Source organism: Melanostigma gelatinosum, assembly GCF_949748355.1.
Source record: "Melanostigma gelatinosum genome assembly, chromosome: 1".
In the NCBI taxonomy this organism is placed as follows: domain Eukaryota; kingdom Metazoa; phylum Chordata; class Actinopteri; order Perciformes; family Zoarcidae; genus Melanostigma; species Melanostigma gelatinosum.
In genome coordinates this window covers 17,403,079-17,424,869 of record NC_136634.1, presented here as the reverse complement: position 1 = coordinate 17,424,869, position 21,791 = coordinate 17,403,079, and the positions used below count along the sequence as shown (strand labels likewise).

The following is a 21,791-nucleotide window of genomic DNA, read 5'->3' as shown; positions in this document are numbered from 1 at the left end:
CTTATTTCATGTGTCTCTCAGATCAATACATTGGTTCTCAAAATAGATGTGGCATTTGAATGTCTTTTTCTTGCTGTGCTGTGCGTTGCACTTTAAAGGAATACAGAGAGACGTCAGAAATCCAACCTGCGAATAGAAAATCAAAATCGGACAAAAAATAACTGGCTGATCCAAATTGAATGATGTGTTCAACTGCGTATGTGCCAGTAGATCCACCATGATTGAGAAGATATTTCTTTTTTTAGTTTGCTGTCTTTTAAAACATAAAAAAACAGCCAACAATTAGGAATTGTGCCCAATTAAGTAGAACAACACACAACCACACATCTAGCAGGGTTCTTGCATCGACCTTCTTATCTGCAACAGTAAGGTGTAACCCATATGTTGATGCAACAGTAATAACAATCCAATCAGATAAGAAACGCTCAGACAGGGGCCATTGTGGTGCCCAACCACAGCTACATTACTGACTTTCCATATTTGTTGTGTTCTTTTTGGTTACTTTGAAAATAAATGCCCATTATTACTTTTAATCTTGTCTGGTCGACCATTTGTGTTGCAGCCTTTGCGCCGGGCTGTAACAGTATACATGACTTTTACTTCTAATGGAGTACTTTTACAATGTGTAGTGTTACATTTAATGTACATACAAATCTTTATTCTTTATGCACCATACAGCTCTTTATTCAAGATGTTTCTATCCAGTTTGAGGATTTAACATGTTGAATCATGATCTTGACAAGTTGTAAATACTCTACAACATCACAAACAATTGAGCTTAAATACTTCCGATGTGATAATAAATGTATGATAACGTTTTGCTCTTGTCGGTCACACACGCGCTTCATCTCCATGGTTAACGTCTACAGAAACACGCAGCAGGTGTCGTACGCTGCTGCCGCCACAGGTGTCGCCGTGGCTCCCTTGTGCAGCAGCAGCAGCAGCAGCAGCCAGATGAACCGCAGCAGCAGGATCCAGTCCGCTCCACACTCTCCATGTTGAAACTTCTCCTCCAGCCGACCACAACCGTCCCCCTCGATCCAGCCATCTCACACGGTCCCGTGCTATGACGCTGGACAGAGCAGGAGGCTCGGACACAACTGCATGAGCGACGCTCTGGTCCACACCGTGAGTTTAACGTTACATTTAGCGGCTCTCTTTACTACATGACGCCGACGCGTCGAGAGACACTGAACTCGCTATTTTTAGCGGACGGGGCTTGTGCTTCTTCAACTAACGTACGCTAGCTAGCGGAGCTCGGATAGCATTAACTGGTACATGTAGAAGGATTTTACGGTAATTTGAGTGTCGTAACGTCCCATTATTTGGAGGAATTTGGTCAGTGGCGATAGTAACGTTATCTGCGTCTGTGCGGCGTGCCGTGTGGTCGGGTAGTGGCACATCTTACAAGCTAGCTGCGTAAAGTAGACCCCCATCACCACGTAAAGTAGACCCTCATCACCACGTAAAGTAGACCCTCATCACCACGTAAAGTAAACCCCCATCACCACGTAAAGTAAACCCCCATCACCACGTAAAGTAGACCCTCATCACCACGTTAGCACACTGGACCCCATGCGGCTGCATCTCGGCTGTCACTTGTTTGAATGGCAACCGTGAAACGTAGCCGATGTCTCGGGTGCTCGTGTCAAGGAGCGCTACCACCCCCCCCCCCCCCCCCCCCCCCGTGGGTCTCCCTAATATTCATTGGTTTCACCATCCTGCCATCACCTGCTACAAGTGTAACGGAATTGGTAAAGTGGACCCATCACAAATGGATAACGTTAACTGTTATCCCATATAACAACAGGAATAATCATAGTGTTCAATGCTTCTTAAAGGAACCGTAGTACCGGTACATCGTCGAAATTCCATGCAGGGCGCGACGTGTAGGATGCAGTGTGTAGCGACATAGTGCAGCGTGCACATGACTCTAAAGCGTGGTGAGGCTGGTAGACATTTCAATGTAAATATTCAGGCCCAGACATCCCAGTTAAACTCCAGTTTCCGGTGTAATGCCAAAGCTGTAACCTTTGACATGTTCTTTACCAGCACATCATGATATGTCAACATCTGCAGAGACCTTTCTCAATTACTATTTAGAGCACTAGGTAATATTGATTTATTTGTGTGTGATAGACTATACAAAACTAAGCAAAAACAGCACTTACTAGAAAGTATGTGTTGTGATCAGAACTAGACTGATAAATTGGGCAATATTGTCTTATTGCAGACATATTGGTACTAGCGTATATGTCACTGGATAATTAACAAGACATTACAGTACAGAAATACCTGTAAATGTTCAAGGAAATTTAAATAAACGTGTCCATGACATAGCTTGCCTACCAGACAGTACTGAGGAATTCATTTTTCAACTTGATCAGCACATATCTAAGTCACAACAAAAAGAAAAGCTAATTTAAGGGATCCTCATTAAAAAATGTTTGTTCATTTTATGTGTTCATGAAAAAGAAAACAATCAACATCTTTATCATTATCCGATTTTTTAAACTCACAAATGCTATCATTGGTGTCGGCCGTACGTCCAGTATGGGTCAGACTGAACTTGTAGTATTCGACAGTCATTATCTCGTCAAGATATGTGGAGATTTAACGATGCCACTTGGCCTCATCCATCTCTGTCTATTCCCAGTGCCGATAAAGATAGAAGAGCTCATCATCTTTAATCGCGTGGTATTATGTGGAGTCGGGCTTTGCTGACGATGAGAATAGCACAGAAGTGCACTTTAGTTCATCGTTTTTAAAGGTTACTGGAATGTGTCACTCAAAATACAAAAAAAAAAAAAATAATAACAGCTCACAAGAAGGCTTTCCAAGCACAAGAGGAAATGATTACCGGGGTGCTGGAAGTGAAATGTCGGGTGATGTTTGGGAAAATTGCAGCTGACTGAGAAAAGACAGTTTAACAGTCGTCCTCTTGTTCCCCACTTTCTCTTTTTGTCAAAGCTCTGTCAAGTCCTTGCTTTGTTGTCTCAGTGTTTCTGCGATCTGTCTGTACTTTCAACTGACTCCATTTTCCAGAGTGGGTCATACGGAGCAACGAAGGCCGATATACAGTGTTATAGCACTCTCTGTCAGACTGGCACTGGACAAAGATTGATCTCAAATCGAATGAGCGTAATATGCCGGACTGCAAGTGGTGTCAATAGCGGGGATGGAAACGCATCAGGCTTTTGAAGGTGACTGGAATAGAAGTAGGTCATGAGATCAATACCGACAGTCTGCTCCTATTTGCATTCTTGGTTTTAATCAAGTCTGTGTTGCTTTAAATACTCCATGTCTAAAGCCATTAATCCTCCATAACCTAACAAATCAATGTCTATTACATTTTTCCTGAGCTTTTCCAACACGGGCTAGATTTTACGGTGATTGGGGGGGAAGTCCGAAGTCTGGTCAGACCACATGTGACTGTCTACCTTCTGCTAATCAGGTGGCGAAATTTAATGGTTTTGGTTCCCTAAGCCTATCAACTCGAGCTGTGGTTTTGCTCTGCCGTGAATGACAAATTGGGAGAGAGGAGCAGTGAATGAAGGGAAGAGGATGAAGGGCGGTGAGAAGGTGAAGAGCTGTTTGAGCTGTTACTGTGGGTGGCTAGTGCTGTTGTTGATTTTTTAAATCGTTGCTTTTTCTAGCAGCAACAGATGTCCCAACTTCCATGCTGTGCTCTGAGAAATACTCGATAGGAGAAGCAACCCGCTGGCTTGTGGTTTAAGACAATAACTGTAGTGTCTCTGGTTTGTGTCCAGCTGGGGACCGTTGTCACATGTCCCCCCCCCCCCATCATCTCCACTCTAGTCTCTAATATCCACTGTAAGAAGACATACATTGCCCAACCATTGGGGAATTTATTGCCAAATCTTTCTTCAAACCAGGTTGACTCTTACTTTACTGGACTTCCTGTTCTTTCAACAGGTTGGAGAATCACTGCTTTCTTTTTTAGCTCAGATGTTGTGTCAGAGCTGTAATGACGTTTATTTGTTCCTCTTTATGATTCAGATGCTTGTTTGACTAACTAAATGTATTCAAAGCTGACTGTTCTGAGTTGTTGTTGTTGTCGTCTAATCATATAAATTCTCCTGCTTTTGCAATATTCAACCTTGTGCTCTGTGTGTCTACCCTCTTCATGCACACTGCCATGGCCACTGATAATATCGAATCTCAAATGGCAATGATAAGTGAAGCTTTTTCAGAATTTCAAAGTACAAGGAGGAAATAATGTACCTAAGCAGGTAATATAGTCAAAGATAGTGTCACCTCACACTGTCAAAAAGCAGAAACTTGATTGTCCGCATGTGACAAGTGTAAAAAGTCATTTCCCCAGAGATACTGAGGCCTATAAACTAGTAGTTTGAATGTGACTGCTGTTAACAATGGAAGTGTTCTACTCCAGACTTTGATAAATGGCTTAATGTACTTCCAGTTCCCCTGAGATATAAATGCTTTCCCCGACGCCTACTGAGGGAAACTAGGTTAATACTGCTCCATATTGAATCTGCCTCCCTGCCTCCAGAGAGCAAAGGCACTTTTAGCATCCTCTATTGTGCCAAGATTCCCTTCTCCTTCTTTGGTCTCGCAGAGTGTTTTTGTCCAAAGTAACTAAACAGCTGTAAGTTGGCCTTTAGGTCTAAAAATAGGTCCCTTTCCCACAGAATGGAACCTCATCTGTATAAACACGATACAACAGTGCTGCCATGCTCATGGTTATGATATAACTGCATCATTAAATTCAACAAGAGTATACTACAGTATCAACTAGTGCATACGACACAGTGGAGCCAACATTTGAGGCATTATTTGTAGACATCACACTGTAAAAGTGACATTACATAACAGGACATATGAGCTTTTCTTATGACGCCAGCGTTGTAACACCCTGCAGTGTCTGTGGACAGTCGTCGTTTGTGCTCGTACCAGATTGATCTGGGGAAGCAGCTTTCCCTGTGCTTATTACAAAAGATGAACAGTTACTGTTAAAGACATCTGAAACCATATTTATGACTCTGACGCAAAAAGAGAAACATTTATCTCACAGTTCCTCATTCTTTGTCTCTTGCTTACCATATCCAACACCCCTCCCCCCCCCCCCACACACACACACACACACAGTTAGGGTTTGTGACTAACCTCCTGACCCCTTGACATGTGTCTAGGCTGCTGGGTAGCTGGTGAGTGTATTTATAGAGAAGGTTTAACGCCGTAGATCCGCGGCTCTTCTTTTAACACAGGCGGTGGCGGTTGGAGTGTTGTCTCACGGTAGCTAGCGCCTCTGCAATCGATATCCACCGCTCACTCATCTCCAGCTTAACGTATGGAGCTACTGCTTGTGTGTAAATGCTGCCAGCTTTACTCTGAACCCAAAAGATTCACACGCTGCATTAAGTTGACATGCTGAGAGGCAATTGAAACGCTCTCAATCTTGGCTCTTGCACCTTTTTAATGATGTTTGTATATGGTACACGCTTGTTTTGCGTACATGGAATAGCTACATTGCTGTGTTAATAGATGTTCTGAGAGTATTCAGACTGAGGGCTCTACTTTGTTCAGTTTTTTGCTAATTACTTACTTTACAAGTCGGCAACGGCACACATGTGTCCTTGTCACAATCTACATTTGTTTAGTTCTGAGCGGCTGGCCTTGCACAGGGACCTCGTCCAGTCCTTGAGAGTGATGGACGCTGTGGACGCCCTGTGTCAAGTGCTGATGATCTGCAGTTCCAGGGGATAAGCCGGAGTGTCTGTGTTGAGTTGACAGCTGGGATGTTGTCGGTTTTCGAGACACTTTTATTACATTGAGTGTTTTATTATGAGAGAGTTGATGCTGAGAGGCTTGATTACGTCATGGGCTTAATGTAAAAGCCTGTAAAAGCCCTCTTTGGATGGTCGTTATGGTGCTCTGTGAGGACAAATCTGTAGCCATCTTTTGCCTCAGAAAATGAAGACCCAAGTGTCAGCATCGTATTCCTGAGGCTGCGTAGCGTGTTTTCCTAATGGAGTAGTCAGGGGAGAGGAGAAAGTGACAAACGTGTTAAGCGATACTTGTGACTCTTAGTCGTTGCTGCCTTTGCCAAGAAAGCAAGAAACACCTCAAGCTTTAAAGAAAGACCTCAGGTTTCAGAGTATGGAGGGTTTCCATGACACGGGACCATCCTCTGACACTCACCCCCTGTATGTGACGGGGTTCTAACTTTGACTTTTACCCACAATTCTATTCCAACAGTGACCAAGTGTCACACAGGAAACAAATCAAAAAATGCTCGGGCACACTTCTTAAACAGTTGCTGCAGCCTTTATTTCACCGTGCGCCCGTCCTCCAGTGTTTGTGACTCCTTGCTTTGTGCATTTCAAACCCGCTTCCTCTCTTTTGTGCTCCGATAAACACGTCCTAGATAAACAGAAGTCCTTTAATGCCAGATTATGTTTTTGTTCATGCAGCACTGCTTCCAGTCTGTTGCTGTTTTTGGCATTTCATTTTCTTTTAGTGGTTGATCAGTGTCACCTTGAAATCAAGCTAATGGCTTTGGTTCAATAGTGGCTCCACGAGTCTTTTTGTAAACTGGGGGACATTATAAATGATTGTGTCTCTCTTTTATTTATTTATTTTTTTACTTCCTTGTTTGAACCAGACATACAAATATAAGGAATGTCCCCAAATGTGCAGAGGAATACCCATATGCTACGTATTTATTTTTCTGTGCACATGCACTGGTGCTGTAATTCTGAATGTTAGACCTTTAATGTAAATTGAGCTTGAACTTTCCCTTTAATAAACCTCAAAGCATTCAGTGAAATACCTTCTGTCTTGTCCGCCTGTGCACTGTCAGCGTCCTCTTTAGCACCACGACATTATCAGTTACAAATGAGTTTTTCACTGCGTGAGAACATGGACGTGTGGCGGGAGAGAGTGTGTGTGTGTAAAGTGTCGATTGCATGAATCTCACGGTCAATGCGTGACGGTTGGCAGCCTTGAACTTTTGTGCACCGACTCATGTCGAGCCGAGAATTCTGTGCACAGCTCAAAATTGACCGTGCATGTGTAAATGGTATTTCAAGCCCTGATATATGACGTGTAATCCAGTGCTCACCATATGTAAAATGTCAAGCAGTGGGAAGCACCACACCGGGAAGCGGATTATTGGTGGATCTGATTTGGTCCACGGCTTTTCTCGCGTCCTAGGTTGAACTCGGGTCAGACACTACCAGGCTTTGGTGTCTTTATCAGGGGCTGGAAGCTTAATTTAATGATATTGATGTTAAAATAGAAGGTATTTGGTGCTTATGTGAGGTTCAGTAGAACCACATCATACCTCTGTATCCTAGCTCTGTTGTCTCCTTGCAGACTATAACGCTCACCAGGCTGCTTCTCTGTTCTGCTTCAGGTCAGAATCATTCAATGAACAACCCGGCGATCACAGCCACAGTTCACTTGTGAAGATGAACTGCCACTCAAGGTTAATATTTTGGTAATTATTATACAGAATGTCAAGTACAACACTAATGTGACTTATTGCTTATGTTTACAACAAGATAGATTTTAATAGTCGTGCTTTAAGGCTCAGACAATACTTTAAAAGTCTTCTATGAAAGTAGCGTAGAGCAGTGCGTCATCACTAATAAACATGTAAATATTTCCAAAGCAAGCCGTTTCACCGGTGTGACACGATACAGACACGTTTTACATTTACCGAGTGTGTTAAACTGCAGGGAGAACTCACCCAGTTAAATGTAAAAGGCACTCCTCTACTGTGTTTGTTTACTTTGCATTACAACCTTTTTCTTAGTACAGATTTACAAATGGCCAGATTTCTTTATTTATTGTTAAAACAATACATTTCACACCAGTAACTTGGTAAAACAATTAACACAATTGAAGTGTAAAATGTTTTAATCCAGCAACAAATTGGTCAAAATTCAAACGGGGATTATAATTCCAGTAGATGATGTATTACTGTCGTATACAAACGGAATTGAATAGATACTATTGCCAACAATACCCGATTTAGACATTTTACTTCATATTTGGCTTTTAATCTACCTTCACTGCGGAGCCATGTGTGACTTGCTTCGGATTACAAATTAGATAAATAACCCGTGGAGAGAGAAGGAAGTGAAGTTTGTTTTAATCAGATGTTGCACCGTTTTAATCGGATGTTGTTTGAAATGAGATTGCCAAAGGATGTGAACATTTTGCACAACACTAATCAAACACTGTAGAAGGACAGATGTGAAAGTGCAAGGACTGTGTATAGTCCTGCGGCATAGCAGACCAATTGTTCAAATTGTTCTAAAAGCACCAAAATTGGCACACATGTAGATTAATATATTCTAAACATTTTTGGATATGGAGGCATTCAAGATTAGCCATGTGGAAGATATGGCGCCATTGTTCAAAATGGCCGCCATTTACCTTTTTTTTTTTACATAATTCCTTTTTTTACATCAGAATTAACATCAATAAGTGTTTAACAGATATTTAGATGAATCTTCTCAAAAATGGCTCCCAAACTTGCCGCCATTTTGTGGAAAAAGTAGACATTTGATGAAGATTTCAATACTTTATTTCAAAATTCAATTTTTTTTGCAAATTGCTGGCAAAATTGCAATGGAATGGTAGTCAAAATAATACACAGAGTACGGGGAGTTTACAGTATGGTCAAATTGTAGTTATATAGTCGACCAGAAGCCGTCTCTAGGCACAGTACTTACAGTTATACATTTATGGATAGATCTAATATAAATGAACAAATCTAAGTGGACACAATAAACAGTTGCCAATACAATAACTTTCAGTATTGTGTAATCCTGCAGTACATACATGTAATACAATAACGTAGATTTTGCCACACTATGATTCTGAACTTTTCAAATCTGGTCACCAGGATTATGAATGTCTACAGATCATAATGTTGGCTAACAAGTTTTCTGTCCTAATCTACTGGCATTCGCCTTCACAGAAACACAGACCAGTGCATTGCAGTGAAGCGTTCTTGCACTTGCAGCGTTTTCTGCAGCCTTTCTTGCATCCGCAAGACACCAGCTCATAGCAGGTCTTGGATGCCTCAGGGAGTGTGGTCCAGAGTGGTGTGTAGGGCCCATCATCACTCCGATGCCAGCCCCAGTCTGTTGGTGGAGGGAGCACGGGCTCTGGTACCAATGCCTGGCCCCAGACATGACCACCCTGAAGGGCAGATCTCTTCACATGCTGCTCCAGAGCAGCGTAGGTTGGCGGGATGTTCTGAACAGAGCTCTTCTTTGCAAAGAGCTTCTTTCTCGCCTTGTTGACGTCCTTGCATTTGCTTGTGTGGTCATACAGGAGTATTACAAACCTCTCGATGACATGCATTGTATCCTCTTGGATGCTTGTGGGTGCATTTGCCAGACTCAGCAGGGCATCAGTGAGTTCTGGCAGCGTGTTCCATGTTGCCCAGGCAGATTTCTTCCCATGTCCGACGAAGGCTGACACAGTATCACACCCTGTGATGGCATGAAACATTGGAAGAGCACATGTCTTCTCTGGACCAAGGGAGGAAGCTATTTCATGGGCTGCAATGTAGCGGTAGTTCTTGCCTGTCCCAAAGGCTACCCAGAGTTCGTCTCCAGCTGGTAGTTTCTGGACTACCATCACTGCTAGGACCACGACGTCAGTGTCTACTGTTCGAACCTGTATCTGGTGGTGACCATGTTGTGCAGCATGTGCTACATGTAGCATCATGCGAGTGTCTGCCTCTTCTTGGTTGCATGGTGCGAGTGAGTTGACGTCCTCTTGGTGTGGAACACAGATCACCTGCTCCCCATCAGTGACCACCAGTTCCTTGCCTTCTTCTTGAAAGGACTCTGCAAGCATGGTGGAGAGGTAGCTGAAGAGCTCCACTTTGTTGCCATCAACTCGCAGGAAACTTTGCCAATTTCCTGGTATAACTGCCGAGTCGACAACACGCCGACGTACTCCCTTTCCACGGTGTTCTCTGGTTGATGCCTTCAGGGAATCTGCTCTGTAGCTGTCCCACACAAGGTCAAGACGTGATACATGTTGGAGCTGTTGTACAACGTATGGGATGAACACTTGCTGTGCATATTCCTCGAACGTGTTGGCAGTACCCGGCTTCAACATCTGTACGATTACTGCTCCATCGAGGACAACAGCAGTGACAGTAGGCGCTTCAGACTGAGGCTCAGCATGGCCTTCAAGGCACACCAGCAAGTCACTCTTGCTCCCTAGGTACAGTCTCCCTCCGTCAGATAAAGCTGGAGGGCATTGCTGGTTTTCATGCCTGAAGAACTCTTCTAGATTCCCTTTACGGGTCTGGCAGCTGATATATAATCGTGCGAAGAGCGCAACATCATTCTTCAGAAATCAACACTCAACACTATACTATTACTGCAGCCGCCGTCACTGCCACCACCGCTGCCGCTGCAAAGTAAAACTCATTTTTCTTGTAAAATGGTAGCCATTCTATTTGGTAAGCACACAAGTATGTGTAATTGTACAATACTTTTCACCTCTAGCACACTTATCACCTCTAGCATCCACAAAAAGACAAATTATGGTACATATTCAATGACGCTAATGTTAAATAGCGGCCATTTTGAAAAATGGCCGCCAAATGTGCTACGGGGAGAATCTTGAATGCCTCCATATCCAAAATTGTTCAGAATGTATTAATCTACATGTGTGCCAATTTTGGTGCTTTTAGAACATTTTGAACAATTGGTTTCGTATTTTTTACTATGCCGCTGGACTAGTATCACATTCAGGTTTGGGGTTATTTTGAATAGATCAATAAAACCACGTGTCACAATGCCAGTCAGTTGTCAGTTTTGCCTCAGTGTAAAGCCACTACGATACTCCCAGTTGGAGCATATACTTCTTGCGTCATGGTAATATCCTCACCCTTCCTATTGTTTCCCTTTATCGAGCCAGAGACGCAGCTATAAATCAGTGGGCAGGATCTGGCCTGGTCCCCTCCTACGAGTCAGTTTTGGCTCTCTGCTGGGGAAGTTGGCCAGATCTCAGTGTTCAGATATAAATGTTACTCGGTTGCATGCTTGCAAAGCAGCATGAACAGCGCTGGTTGTACAATATGCGTGTGGCAGAGTTAAACTCATCGATAACCATAGTCTTCACTTGGGGGGCTAGTGGGGCTAATTGTTCCCCAGCTGTGTTTCATTTGGCCCCGTTACATGAAGCTACGAGTACAATTTGAGTGTAAAAGACTACGAGCCTCTGCAGGAGGTGATGGTGGTGTATATCAGCTGTCACAGGGCAGAGCGCTTTCTGCATGCCCGGCTCTGGGCGTCACAAAAAGTAAGTAATGCATCGAGGGAAATCCATGTTTTTGTTGTTGTTTTTTTTTGGTGAGCAATTGGTATGTTGTTTGACAGCGTTGTGACGGTAGAAAGGAATACAGGTCACATGTGGGGAATGCAACCTCACCGCAAATATTCTTGCACGTCTACATGGCATGCAGTTTGTTTTGTTGCGCTGTGAACTGGTCCCAAGAAGAGACTTCTGGTCTGAATGAGAAAATGTAGGACAGCTAGGAGTGTGTGTGTGTGTGTGTGTGTGTGTGTGTGTGTGTGTGTGTGTGTGTGTGTGTGTGTGTGTGTGTGTGTGTGTGTGTGTGTGTGTGTGTGTGTGTGTGTGTGTGTGTGTGTGTGTGGGGGGGGGGGGGGGGGGTGTGTGTGTGTGGGGGGGTGTGGGGGGGTGTGTGTGTGTTAGAAAGCGGTGTAGTTTTGGAGTCCTTCCATCCAAACCCTGCCACATTCTGGGTCACAGTGTCTTCAGCCACTTTTTACTCTTCGTACACGTTATCGTTCTTGTGCACGTCGTACAAATCCTCCTTTTGTGTCGGACAGAATGAATACGTAAATAGAACAAGTGCTCCTTTTGTTATTTTGAGGATGGCATGGCCCTTTTAGCCGATCTTGGATCATCACTTCCTCTTCTCCGTGTGTTTCTGTGTTTGGCTTACGCCCCCCCCCCCCCCCCCCCCCCCCCCCCTCTTTGTTTTTGCCCCTCAAGCGCTGTCAGCTCAGGGATTCTCTCTCAGTTCACTTCTTATTTCGGTTAGACGTACTCAAGTGCTTCCTCCTTTGCTCAGTGACAGGATTTAAAGGCACAGATTCCCGTCTCTGCTGCCCAACCCATTTTACTTTATGGTTTCTCATTGGATCATGAACTGGGACGTCATCAGCAGAGGTCCATGCCAAGGTTTTTATTTGTATGCCTCACAGATGCATAATGAATCTGCTATCTCAGGAACGGCTGGAGGGAATTTCTTCAATTGTCCACTACGGGGGGGAACGATTCTTAGATGCATCGCGATTCTCTCTGAAAGATTATGATCGTAAGTTTAAAACTCAATTCTCAACGGTATGATCGCCTGTAACAGTTCAGTGACACTGGCTTTCCATTATTAACCGCTGCACTGGAACGCAACAGAAGTAATTCACATGGGTCTTATTATTTAAGTGCGTAACAAGGCTAAATAAATACGAGCGGTGTTTTGGTGAGGGCGGCTGAGCTTGAGCACCCGAATATACATACAATCCGATCGGCACTCCCTGGCTTAAAAGCTAATGTATGGAAGCATTTCGCTTCTTCTTGACTACAACCAAACCAAAGCTAAAGTCAAGGAATGACTGAGGAAAGCAGGTAGGATGGTAGAAACACGCCATGGGTGGACAATCCATCACACAGAATCTTATGTGATCGTACCCGCACACTTTATCACTGCATGTACAGTTTCACCACGTTTCAGAGAAAGCGTTGTTTTTGTATCTGAAATGGTACAAAATGTTTGCTGCCCATAACAGGAGGATTTGGTTTAAGAGAAGTCTGTTATTCATTATGAATCAATACAAATATGCAGTGTTTTACAAATAGCAGATACTCACAGTGAGCAAAAATAAATTATGTGTAGAAACTGTTGATGCAGCAAGATGAAACGGTAATTGTTTTATAATCTCATCGTAGTCCTCTGAATGCAATCGTGAGGTGCCCCCCCCCCCCCCCCTGTCAAAGGTCAAGATCACAGTGACCTCAAGTCTGTCCCATTATCGTGATATCTCTGGAGAACATTTCTGCATATTTAGGTCACTGTGACCTCCCAAAACACAAACGCATATTTGGCCATAATTCAAGAATTCTTATGCTAAATGTGGCAATTTCACACGAACGTCGAGCAGGATAAAATGATGAAGGGACATTTTTGGCCATGGATGTACACTGCAACAGGATGTACACTGCAACAGGACTGGTTGTTTACATTTCATGGACACAGACTTCTAATCTGCAAATGTTGATTCATGTGTTTCTGTTGACTGAGTAAACACACACACTGAACAGAATCCTGTTTCTTTCCATGAAATAGGTGCTATCAGTTTTGCTCTTACTTTGGATGACCTATGATTTTTGGATGTGATGAAAGATAGTCCGCTAGAGTAGTTCACATCCACGTTAGCTGGAGACTGACTGTGACTGACTGTGACCGACTGAGAGTGGTGTGTGTGTGTGTGTGTGTGTTCAGGTGGAGAGACGTTAGCAGCTCCCTTGGGAGTGAGGCTCCACCCTCCCCCTTAACACAGTGGTGCGACCAGGAGGAGCATGGGAAGGACATACACCGTGAGCGAGGCGGGTTTTTCTGTCTGTTTGTACTGTGTGAGTTCAAGTGAAACCTTACTCTTACTTTTTGTATCTCCGAAGGTGAGACAGGCTGCTCCAACAAAGGCTTCTGGATGCGGTGTCTCCCGCGGCTCAGGTGAAAGGTAAGCTGAGCGCTCACCTGCAAGACCACTCTGTAATGCCTTAATAATGCATACACTTAGTGGAATTGGCTGGCCGATCTCTTCTAGCCTCAGTTAATCACATGGTTTGCATGTGCCATTCACATGTTGCAGTCCAAGGTTACGGTTAAAGTTTTCTGAACATTCTACTTTCAAAAGTACTTTCTACTCTGTGTTTTCACGAGGGAAAACTCACGATTTAAGCAGAAGAGAGAATTAGGGAAGTGAGAAGTAGATGTGCTTTCTGTTTATGCCAGTTTTTATTACATTTTACATGTATATGCTTTCTGCAGCTATTTGATCATAATGTCAGTTAGTGCTCAGAATTTGTGCTGTTTTTTGTGACTTTTTTTTTGTGTGTCAGCAATGAAAGCGGAGAAACGGTTTGACAGAACTGAGATCAGCAGCTTACAGGGTGTGTCCGATTCATTGGGTTTCGAAGGGAGTAAATGTTTAGGGTTGCACAAGGACAGTTGGCTCCAGAATGATACTTGAGATACGCAGAGCCCTTTAACAGGCAGTGTGCCTGGAGCACATGTTGATCTTTCATACAGTGGCAGAGGAAGTGTAATGACTAGTTGCTATTTTTCATTTCATTTACCCAGCTCACCGTTAAAGAAGGTTCCTTTTGGTCTTGTGGAATCACACCGATAGGGACACAGCTGTGGTCTATGCTTTTGGTGTCCTGAAGCTGTGTTTGCTTTGCTATTCCGTCCAGCCCTAAGACGGTAGAAAGCTGTACAGTCGTGAAAAAACCCCACTCGCCCGCTCATATCAGTCAGGAAGCGTTTGGATTCAGCCTTGCCCGAGCTGTTTATTTTGGCATGTGTCAGCAGCATGGAGACCTGTGCGATTTAACTGAAAATTACACATTAACCAGGCAAAATGACTCAACCTGTACCCAGCAGCCCACACCCAGGCTACTGTTGTCTCACTTTATTTTCTGCCTTAAAAGCCACACATCTGTTGTACTATGATGTTCAGATAATGGTTATAAATACTTTATAGTTGATGTTTCTGTCTACAGACTGACGAGTTGCATAATTCCCTTATCTGTTCTGCGTTCCATTAATGAAGCTTAGGATTGTGCACATGATTTAGTGTCTATTTACTGGGCGCAGAATTTAAAAGAATAATGTGGGTCAACACAGATGGAGGGTGTCTTACATTTTCTCAACATTTCCAAACTATCGTATCAGCAGTGAATCACTCTGTTGGTTTTTTTCCAGTTACCCCACACCAGCAGTACTGTGGTCACAATTTGGTTTCAACGGGTGGAAAGTGCAGAAAGCAGAACTTTGTCATATTCAGTGTCTCCACCAACTCAACCGTAAACTTATGTTCATCCTCTGTGGTTTATTGAATGAAAGACGTACCACTATATGAATACCAAAATGTCACCTTTATGTCCGTCTCTTTGTCTCACTGTCTTACATGTTGAAATAATAATGACCAAGCAGCCTTGATGGCACTTACTGAATGTTAATTTCATTTCAAAGACTGGTTTACCTGGTCTTTGACTTGCTGTGGAGAGGAATAACAACATGAATACAAATATAGAAGTTGTTGTCAATAGCAGAACTGCTCTCCTTTTTATATTTAGTCTCTCCTACGGCTCTAACATTTATCATTTGATCAACAGGTTACTTGATGTAGCATAGTTTAAAATGACGATTGACGGTGCAGTGACGGGACAATGAGATTCATTGTATGGGTCATATTCTGAATTTGCATAGGCCTACGTATTGTTACTTAATGTTAGCCTGGAGCAGGTTCATGATGCAGTAGTCATGCATTCAGTGTGTTGTCTTTTGATAATTAAACTAAAGGACAAGTCAGTCCAAACTGGTTGTCAGGCAGAACAGAATAAATAGAGTGCTATTAATGCTGAATAACAACTTCATTGTGTGTTGTAGAACTCAGTTCACAGAAGGATTAGAGTACCCAGCAGTCTCTTTTGATCAGCCAAGCAAAGTGTAATTGAATGAGATCAACACAAAGGGAGCCAGAGCAGGATTTATGTTTATTTATTGTCTTCCTGTTGGTTTGAGAGTGGCTTTATTCATCTTTGTGTTGGATCTGAGGCTCTTCCTGTGTAGAAACCAATCTGGACTTCCTGTTCTTTCTGAAACAGCATCATGATGGCAAAAGTAAAAATGTAGATCACCACCTTATCAGGGCGGCAGTTGAAGTCGATGTGGTGGAGTTCTCAAACTGTGGCAAATAATGTCATTTGGTTGTACTGAACCTTAAAAAGGCAACTGGTAAGTGGGCCTTTCTGTGTGGAGTTTGCATGTTCTCCTTGAGCCCGTTTTCCAAAGACATGCAGTTTAGGTTAACTGGCAGCTGCAAAAGTGAGCGTGAATGTTTGCGTGTCTTCATGTGTCAGCCCTGTGATCTTAAGGCTTATCTTTCAAAGAGTATAGCTTTAATCCTGAAATGTAAAGCAAAGTGGCATCTTTGGGAGAACTGTTACGATTTGTCAGGATCCATCTCAATTTCTCTCTACTCCAGTGAGCTGTGAACATGATAACCACTCAGGCTAGGATAAGCCCATGTCTCTGTCAGTGCAAAGCCTGGTAATTGCTCCCAGCTTCTATACAAGTGTCTGTCAGTGTGTGATTGATGCAGAGACAGAAAGAGGACGGGTGGTAAACAAGAAAGTGTGAGAAATTAGCATGCTGTGGGAAGGGTTGATTACAAATAAACCATATTCTAGTCCTATATCTAGTTTTCTATCCTCTGGTATGAGGGGGTGAGGGGGTGTTTTAGAGGCATTATTTAGAAAGTCAAAACTATGCTTTATCTCAGTCACATACCTGAGCGAGACATGCTATACAATGTTATTTTCAGGATATGTTGGGTTATTCAGGAACACCAACATTTGGCATGCAGGTGGTGCCATACAGGTAGGAGTGTAACGGTTCACAAAATTCACGGTTGGGTTCGATACAGTGGAGCCACGGTTCGGTACAGTAGAAAACTATAAATGCCAGAGAAATGTACTTGATTTTAAAATATATTTATTCATTACAACTAACATCATAAAGTTATTCTTTGACTTTGAACAATGATGGAACTATACCTGAGTGACCCATCTTCTGTGTCTTCTTAGCAACACATAAGCATAAAAAACAAAAACTGCTCCTTAATGTTATGGAGTATTGTTACTTACATCTTGCGTACATCTTGTATTGTTACTTACATCTTGCAAAAGAGATTTTTAATCTCAATGGGACTACCTGGTTAAATAAAGGTTTTTAAAATTATTTTTTTATTCAAACATATTCGGTTCGTCATGCGTACCGAACCGTGAGCCTCGTACCGAACGGTTCAATACGAATACGCGTATCGTTACACCCCTACATACAGGCTCTATGAAAAGAAACAGTTTGTGGGAAAAAGCTTTCATACATGAATTATAATCTACTTCAAGGGGCTAACGGACTCCCAAAGTTGGTCAAGCATTGAACAAAAAAAACCAAGTTGAATTTCTTTGGTAATTGATTTTACATGCAATTGGCAAACAATGGAATCTATACGGCCAACACTTTTAAAATGTAAACGGTTGATTTGGGGCGAAATTGTAAAAGACGTGTAGAATACAATATTTTTGATGAAATATTACAATTTCAAGCTTAGTTTCGGTTGAGTTCTCTGACGGAAGTGTTTCTCACACATGTGTTCGGGGCCCTGGGAAAGATGAAAATCTGCCGACTATGAACGTTTTTACAGCGTCTGTCTGTGATAAACGGTGTCGTTCTGCTGATTGTTTAAAGAAAACATACTTTTCTATCCCGCTGGCGGGTTCTGGGGTTAATTTAGCTCATGGGATGGCTTGTGACACGACTATCAAGTGACTGCTTGGACAAAGGGCAGAACTCGCACTCGTAGCAGATTGACCCAAGTCTTGCTGTGGCAGTATTCATTCATTTATCTTCGGTGTGAGAGCACGCAGCAGTCTAATGCACAGCGTCGGCCAAGTCTTTATTTCCTTTGGTAAGAGTTTCTGTTATCCCAGATGAGAGAGGCTTGAAGTTTGGTGAGAAGTGGTATGAAGATATCTTGTTCCCTCTGTCACCGCTTCTCACTGGGAACAATAGTTAGAGGAGGCCAGAGGCGGGTACAGCAGCTCAAGGATGTCGCCTGGTGAAGGTCTCTGTTTTCTGAAGATGGTTGCAGGTAATGCAGTTACAAGTCTAGCTTGATTTAAAATGTCTGCTCGTATGCTGCATGCATTAACATTAGCACTCTCGGTCTCTCCGCTCCTAAACCCTGAGCTTCCCATGTATGACTGTCCGACATCAGCATCGGCAACGAGGGCTGTGGCTCGGGAAGTTCGGGAAGGACTCAAAACTTACCAGGAACAATATCCTTCTGCTTATTTTTCCTACATCCTCTGCTTTGTTTCTCCAGTTTGCTCATTCATAAAGTTCTATAGCTGCAGTATAGGCTGATGTATTTTTCTCAAGTGTAATACTTCTGATTTTGGCTCCACAGTTTACCTGGCAAAGCGGTTTTATTTTTACAGCCAAAGTCATTTGTATTCAGTTTTTAAAATATGCAGTCAGTTTTCTAGCCAACAGCCAGCTGAGTTGACGGAAAGGTAGAAGCAGCAGGTTTGTGCAATCAGGAGATGTTATTGCAGAACTCATGACAAGCTTTGAGCAAAATGCCCCAATCAAGTTTTATTTAAGAAAATATGAGCCATGATTTATTCAGCTTTGGCAGCTGGTGATATTAAATGGTATATTACAGTCTGGGGAGTCTGTAATGTGCTCCTACCCTCGGCCTCCCGCTGAGCTGCTCTTTGATTCAGCATCATCAATTAAAGTAATTTATCCGACACCTTGTCATCCATGATCCCTTGCTTAAAGGCCTTCCTTCTGTCCAATCAGGACAGGCCGCCTCCAGGTCTCTGGCAGACATCTTCCTCCCGGCCCCTCATACCTCCTGTCTCTCGAGCAGAAAAAGAGACACTCACTCCCCTGAGTACCACACTTTGCCCAGCTTGTAGCCTGGGCTGGTTCAGACTCCATTTTCTGCTCCTTTTTTTTCTGTATCCATTTCTCTTTCTATGCAACCGCCACATCTTATGATTTCCTTTTCTGACACGGAGTCTTCAGCGCGATATGAAAAGGTCTCATCATGATGTAACACGGCCTTATAACCGCTGCAGCGACTTGAAGTAGAGCACGAGAAACAATTGAATTTGCATACCCTCATATATAATTCACGGTGCCACATAATGCATCAAATTGGTTGATGCTTTGCTTTTTCGGGCATTTGCTTTATCAGTTGTGGGAGTGGAAATATGAGAGTGGCATTTAGAGCTGGAGGGAAGCTAGATATGAAATCTCTCGATACTGTCGAACTCATATATTCTACTTTAATTTTTATATAACGATGAAAGGTTTTCTCATGCTTTGCCCTCAAGCAGCGACACAATGGAAACGGATTGATCGGTGTGGCCGATTAATTGGTGCGGATAGGATATTTTACAAACTATGGTTACAACTGGGCTCTGATGGTGGCCGATGGCTGCACAGTTGCCACCAGTCATTTGATCAACAAATTGGGGGGGGGGGGGGGGTGTTCGGGGTATCTGATTTTTCCTTCTCTGCACTTTTATTGTGTCGGCCTTTAACAATCCTCTGTCGTTTGACCTCTAATGGAAACTGAGGGTGGTCTTGTGAATACAAAGTAAATGTTGACCCCTGCCTCTTCCTTGATGCGGTTTGGTAGTAAGTGCCTTGCCTAAGGGCACTTTGTTAGAAAATACATTGGACCTCTCCCAATCAGATTTTCCCAGCCAGGCAGGAGATTCACATCATCAGCTTTGATGTTCCCAGCCCACTTTGTTTCGTTAAGCATGCTGCTTCATTTTCAATACTCCATCTCCGGTACCGTCTTCACAACCCACTTCTGATCTGTGCTACCTCACTAAAACAGGAGGAGGGAAGGTAGAAGGTCTATAAAAGCTGGAAGATAATTGGGTTACAATTAAGGGCCTGTCTGAATCTCTCAAAGTCACTGGGGTCACAATTGATGTCTTATCAGTAAGAAAAACTAGAAGAAAGAGCCCTTTGGGTAGTGCAACGCTTTTCTTTGACCCTCCCCTGACCCCCTGTAATCCTGACCTCTCCGTTGTCCCTGACCCTCTGGCCACACCACTTAAAAATATCCTGTGCAAAGGGCAGACCTCCAAGCAGTATTAATGTTGAATTTGGAAGTGACGAAAGTTGCACGGCACGTATCCAAAATAGCACACGCACACACACCCGACTCTCCCATCACAGTGCAGTACTAGTGTCATATTTTTGTATATTAAGGCCATAGTAATTGTCACATACACATGCAAATCAATGTAATGCCGGCGGCCTCTCAAAGTACGTCACTGAGGTCCTCCGGTGCTCCTGTGTGCGTGCATACGTGTGAATGTGTGTTTGTGTCTGCGTGTCGATGCATTTGTATGTAAACAGAGTTGCCACGCTTGGCACCATTTTTGGCACCGCTGTATTCATCAGCTCAGCCTGGCTAGGCCTGCCTAAGAGGAGTTCTCACACGGCCACCGCTGGCCTGTGTCCAAGCGTACAGACAACCAGCTGGCGCGGTCTTGTCTACCGGATCAAATGTGGTTCCAGTGTTTGGAACCATAGATGAGTTGTAGAGGTCTCACATTCGTCAAGCAAGGGCAACATGAGGAATCTAAACTTTGAAAGTGGTCTGTCAGTGAGAGGTGTCTCTTCTCTTCAAGATGACTAAAGATGTGTTGAGCGATTCATGGTACAAAAATGCTTCCGTTGAAATCTACAGTCTAAAATGAGTAATGAGGTTAGTGGCACCGCTGCTGTATCGTATGTTTGCAATGGAAATTTCACACACTGCAGTTCTTTTTTTGTACACTAGAGGCAGAGGAGCACAGAGGGAGAGATGTACTTGAAGGGATCCTTTGATACACTGAATTTGTTTTGGACCGTTGCTTGTGTTTTGATGGAGCCATATCTCTTGGTTAATCCTTGCTCCCCTACTTTTCACCCTGCCTGAACCACAATCTGAGCTCATGTCCCCACCCCCCCTTTGAAGGGAATCCTGTGTCTCGTTTCCAGGCTATATTTACGGTGATCTTTCCCTTCTCCCTGACAGAAGACTCTGTTCCCAGAGACCGGCTGTGTGTACGTAGGGAGGCTGTGTCTCCTGACAGTCTAACCCAAAACACAGTGAACAGTGGAGGCACTCTTCCCAAGTGACAAATCCTCAGCCTCTCTCCCTAACACTCAGGTCACAGCCGGGCAAGAACTCGGATAACCTCCGACAACTTGCCTGGACTACATACAAGCTGAACTACTCCATCAGAGGAGCGAGACCTTCAGAGAAAGTTAATAGTTGCTCATAGAATAGCTTCATAATGTCCAATTATTGACATTACTGCAGCAGCAGGGAGGGGCCTGCTGGGTAGGACAGGGTGGAGACTGTGGTTAAGCGGTGTATGTGTAGTGACGGTTTACCATGGTAATGGACCACTGCAGTCCCCACACAACAAGGGGCGTTTCCTATTTTAAGTAAGATTAAATGGGAAGTCCCGCAAGACTCAGAATAGAACGACTAAACCACACATCGTCCCACAGAGTGCCATAAAATTAGCCTCCTTTTTAAACTCAAACAGTTGACCTAGTTCTGCCTTCTTCGTGTCCTCTTAGACGTTGTAGTTACAGCTTTTCATTTGATTTGATTTAGATTTTCAGATGTTTGGAATTGTCGGTACTGACTCGGGTGTTTTAAAGAATGTTGTCAACCAGTAAATGAACACTGTGTTACTGGGAGGATCAATGTCTTGACATGAATTCTGTATTATGCCATGCACATCATGGGAAACACGGGGTCAAATGACCTATTATGTGCTTGTTTCAGTTAGTTTTAGTGCACATAGTATTTGTTTTATCACCCATCATTTTGATTATCCGTATCATTTGTGTTAAAGATAAT

At 43.3% G+C, this 21,791-nt stretch overlaps 1 protein-coding gene across 2 annotated transcripts in view; it reads left to right on the top strand.

The window, feature by feature from the left end:
* Positions 1-996: 996 nt before the first annotated feature.
* osbpl5 (oxysterol binding protein-like 5) overlaps positions 997-21,791 on the top strand; it is a 41,664-nt gene continuing 20,869 nt past the window's right edge. For both annotated transcript variants that reach the window (XR_013772391.1, XM_079279296.1), the window contains exons 1-2: positions 997-1,128; positions 13,726-13,787. The gene's annotated coding sequence lies outside the window, so the exon portion shown is untranslated. The remainder of the gene's footprint in view (positions 1,129-13,725; positions 13,788-21,791) is intronic.